This window comes from Canis lupus, chromosome 32 (assembly GCF_011100685.1).
Source record: "Canis lupus familiaris isolate Mischka breed German Shepherd chromosome 32, alternate assembly UU_Cfam_GSD_1.0, whole genome shotgun sequence".
Classification (NCBI taxonomy): domain Eukaryota; kingdom Metazoa; phylum Chordata; class Mammalia; order Carnivora; family Canidae; genus Canis; species Canis lupus.
Window position 1 is genome coordinate 5,754,864 of NC_049253.1, and position 5,206 is coordinate 5,760,069.

A 5,206-nucleotide genomic window follows, 5' to 3' on the forward strand; every position below is an offset into this window, starting at 1 on the left:
CCTGGGACTCCAGGGATCACGCCCCAGGCTGAAGGCAGATGCTAAACCGCTGAGCCACCCAGGGATCTCCACAAGTACCCTTCTTAATCTCTGTCACCTATTTCACCCATCCCCCCAGTTACCTCCCCTCTGGTAACCAGCAGCTTGTCTTGTTAAGAGTCTGTGTCTTGGTTTGTCTCTCTCTCTTCTTCCTTTGCTCACTTGTTTTGTTTCTTAAATTCCACATGTGAGTGGAATCATATGGTATTTACCTTTTCTGACTGACTTATTTTACTTAACATTATACTCTCCAGCTCCATATATGTTGTTTCAAATGGCAAGATTTCATTCATTTTTATGGCTGAATAAAATCCCATTATATACTCTATGTCAGAACACATATTTAGAAAAATATTTCTACAGCTGATGTCAGAGTCATTACTTCTTGTGTTCTCTTCTAGAATTTTTATGGTTTCAGGTCTTACATGTAGGTCTTTAATCCATTTTGGTTTTATTTTTATATATAGTATAAGAAAGTGATCTAGTTTCACTCTTTTGCATGTAGCTGTCCAGTTTTCCCAACACCATTTGTTGAAGAGAAATTTTCCTATTGGATATTCTTTCCTGCCTTGTCAAAGATTAATTGGCATATAATTGTGGGTTTATTTCCAGGTTTTCTATTCTGTTCCATTGACCTATGTGTCTACTTTTGTGTTAGTTCCATACTGTTTTGATTACTATAGCTTTGTAATATAATTCAAGTGATATGTCAAGTTTTTCTTTTCTTTATCTTTTCTTTTTTAAAGAAAATTTATTTATTTGAGAGATAACATGAGTGAGGAGGTAGAGAAGGACAGAGGGAGAAGGATAAGCAGACTCCCCACTGAGCAAGGAGCCTGACTTGGGGTTTGATTCCAGACCCTGAGATCATGACCTGAGCTGAAGGCAATGCTTAACTGACTGAGCCAACCAGGCACCCCTGCTTTTCTTTTTCAAGATTACTTTGGCTATTTAGGGCCTTTTGTGGTTCCATACAAATTTTAATATTGTTTGTTCTAGTTCTGTGAAAAATGCTATTGGTATTTTGATAGAGAATGCATTAAATCTGTAGACCTGTAGGTTGCTTTAGGTAGTATGGACATTTTAACAATATTTGCCTTTCCAATCTGTGAGCATAGAATGTCTTTCAATTTATTTGTTTGTCTTCAATTTCTTTCATTGATGTTTTTTATTTTCCAGAGGATGGGTCTTCTACCTCTTTGATTAGATTTATTCCTAGGTATTGTATTATTTTGGTGCAATTTTAAATGGGATTTTTTTTTTTTAGTTTATCTTTATGCTGCTTCAGATTAGTGTATAGGAATGTAGCAGATTGTTGTACATTGATTTTGTATCCTGCAACTTTACTGAATTCATTAGTTCTAGTAGAGCTTTGGTGAAGTCTTTCAGATTTTGTATAGAGTATCATGTCATCTGCAAATAGTGAAAGTTTTACTTCTTCCTTACCAAGTTGGATGTCTTTCATTTCTTTTTGTTGTCTGATTGCTGTTCCAGTAGTTGAATAAAAGTGGTGAGAATGGACATCCTTGTCTTGTTTCCATACTTAGTGGGAAAGCTCTCAGTTTTTCTCCATTGAATATGATGTTCACTGGGTTTTTCATATATGGCCTTTGTTATGTAGAGGTACGTTCCCTCTAAACTCACTTTGTTGAGGGCTTTTATCATGAATGCATGTTGCACTTACATGCTTTTTATTTCTATTGAAATGATCATATGGCTTTTATCCTTTCTCTTACTGATATGATCAATCACATTGATTGATTGTGAATATTGAACCATCTTTGCATCCTGGAAATAAATTCCACTTGATCATGGTGAATGATTTTTTTTCATGTATCATTGGATTCTTTTTGCCAGTATTTTGTTGAGGATTTTTGCATCTATGTATATCAGATGGTCTACATATATTTTTTCTTCTTTTTTTTTTTTTTCTTTTTTTTTTTTGTGGTGATGGTGTCTTTATCTGGTTTTGGAATCAGGGAGATACTGGCATCATAGAATGGATTTGGATGTTTTCCTTCCTCTTCTGTTTTTTCGAATATTTTTCAAAGAATAGGTATTAACTCTTCTTTAAATGTTTGGTAGAATTCTGTAAAGCTATCTGCTCCTGGACTGTCATGTGGTAGTTTTTCTGATTCAATCTTCTTGCTGGTAATCAGTCTGTTCAAAGTTTCTATTTCTTCCTGCTTCAGTTTTGGTAGGTGCTATGTTTCTAGGAATTTATCCCTTTCTTCTGGGTTACTCAATTTGTTGGCATATAATTTTTCATAATATTATCTTACAATTGTTCGTATTTCTCTGGTGTTGGTTGTTAGATCTCCTCTTTCATTTGTGAATGTTTATTTGAGTCCTTTCTCTTTTTTACTGGATGAGTCTGGTTTGAGGTTTATAAATTTTTAAAAATCTTTTTAAAGAACCAGAACTTGGTTTTGTTGATCTGCTCTTTTTTTATTTTATTTATTTATTTATTTATTTATTTATTTATTTATTTAGTTTTGGTGGGTCTTTTGTTTTGTTTTGTTTTCATTTATTTGTTTTAGTTTCTGTATCCTTTATTTCTGTTCTGTCTTTATTGTTTCCTTCCTTCTTCTGGTTTTGGGTTTTGTTTGTTGTTCTTTTTCTAGCTCCTTTAGGTATAAGGTTAGGTTGTTTATTTGAGATTTTTCTTGCTTCTTGAGGTAGCAAGAAACTACTTGCTACCTTGTGATGCAGTTCTAGCACTGCCCACCGCATGTTAAATATATGTTAAACAAATGGGTATTTTATCAAAAGTAGTTAGTATTTAATTTTAGGCCAGTTGTTTGGGGGGAGGGTCCTGGTGAAAATAAGATATCTTTAATATACAAATGGATGATAGTAATGAAACTTTTGAAATGATTTTATTTTATTTTAACTTATTCATGAAAAAGAGAGGGAAGCAGAGACAGAGGCAGAGGGAGAAGCAGGCTCTCTGTGGGTAGCCTGATGGAGGACTCGATCCCAGGACTCAGGATCACGACCTGAGTCAAAAGCAGATACTCAACTGCTAAACCACTCAGTCACCCCGAAAATTTTAAGATTATTGTTTGTTTATTTGGAAAGTGAATTAATCAACTCAAATTAATCAAATTCATGAGTTACACAGAAACTCAGCAAGATCAAGGAGCTGTAAACTAACTCATGCACTGATTACTTTCCCTGATTTTAGGCCATGCCCCCAAACTCAAATGTCTATACATAACCAACTGTAGTTTTGCAGTAACAGGGTATTCATTGACTCTTAAGTCATATCTACCTTTCATAAGTACAGGTCTCCCAATCCACAGATTAAATACTTTCGAAAGCTTTATTCAGTATCACTACAGAATGGCTTAATTCCACTCTGTGAAAGGTGCTGTAACTGGGAGGAAATGAGAGCAGGATATTAATATCTGCTCTTAAACTCTTACCATTTATTGTTGTCTCTGGCACTCCATTCCAGGCAAGTTTTAATACTATAGACTGCAACTTTTGCTATACCCAGAAATCACTCAGGAAGCTTGTTAGAAACACACATTTCTGAACTCCACCTTCAGGTCTAGGGTGTGGCTCAATAATTTGCATTTTCAATTTGGTTGTGAATCTCTAATACAACAGAATCACTGCTTTGAAGGTTAGCTAGGTGCAGTGAAGTAAGAGTGAATCAGGACAGGTGTGATATGGAGTCAGGCTCTAAAACATAATGTAAATTAAATCCACATGGGTTCTGAAGGTATCTTGGAAAGATGATCATTGTCACTGAAGATGATCATCTGATCATTATTCTCCAAACTTGCCTGGTGATTGGAATCATCTGGAGACATTTGTAAAGCAGTTCATTCCTGGCTTTGTCTCCTAGAGCAGTGGTCCCCAACATCATCTGCCCCACAGAATCTCCTCGGGAATATTTAAAAATCCAGATATCCAGGCCATACCACAGACTGAATCAAAATCTCCAGGGCTCACCTGGGGCATAAGTTTGTTTTGTTTTGATTTTTTCTTGAGATACAATTAATACCTAACATTATATTAGTTTCTGGTACACAGCATGATTCAATACTTGTATATTGCAAAACTATCAGCACAGTAAGTCTAGTTAGTTAACATCCATTGCCACACATAATTACAAATTTTTTTCTTGTGATAAAAACTTTCAAGATTTGTTTGCTTAGCAACTTCCAAATATACAATGCATTGTTATTAACTATAGTCATTATACTATACCTCACAATACATCCCATGACATATTTACTTTGTAACTGGAAGTTTGTACTTTTGACCACCTTCACTCATATTGCCCACCACCTCCCACCTATCTCTGCCCCCCAAACCCTGACACCTCTGACAACCACCAGTCTGCTCTATGTTTTTTGTTTTGGGGAGTTGTTGTATTGTTTTATTTTTTAGATTCCACATATTTGTGAAAGCATACAGTATTTATCTTTTTCTGTCTGACTTATTTCACGGCCTTAAGTATTTTTTAAAGCTCCCCTGTGATTTCAGTGTAAAATCAATGTTTGAGTGACTATGCTAGAGATTGATTCTGTTGGTGACCAAGAATCAGTTCTTTTAACAACAGCTCCAGGTAATTCTTATGAACACAAAGTTTGGAAGTTATTAAATTTTATATACAAGGAACTACTTAGAGTTATTTAATGAAAGAATTATCCACATTTGACTAACATAATATACAGTGAAAGAAATGGTTTCTCCTTATTTGGGATTGGTAATTCCTACATTTTTTTAGCTCAGACTGTGTACTTGTATCATTAACAACCACATTAAATATACACACACATATGCACATACATATACTGTAGATTTGTACTCTTATATTGTAAGGAGTAACATAGGTGACAAGTTATTACCTTAATAAGATTTACTGCTACTTTACTAGCGTAATGAAATATTACTTCCTTGATGGGTGATTTTTTAGGGTGTGGTGTTAAAATTGCTTTCCATGGTTTAAATTTACTCTTCATCTTCATCAAATCCTTCAAAAGACAAAGTGGAGTAACTTGTTCTCAAGAAGAAAAAGTTCCACCCTGTCTTTGAAAATGCATAACTGACGGATCCCTGGGTGGCGCAGCGGTTTAGCGCCTGCCTTTGGCCCAGGGCGCGATCCTGGAGACCCGGGATCGAATCCCACGTCGGGCTCCCGGTGCATGGA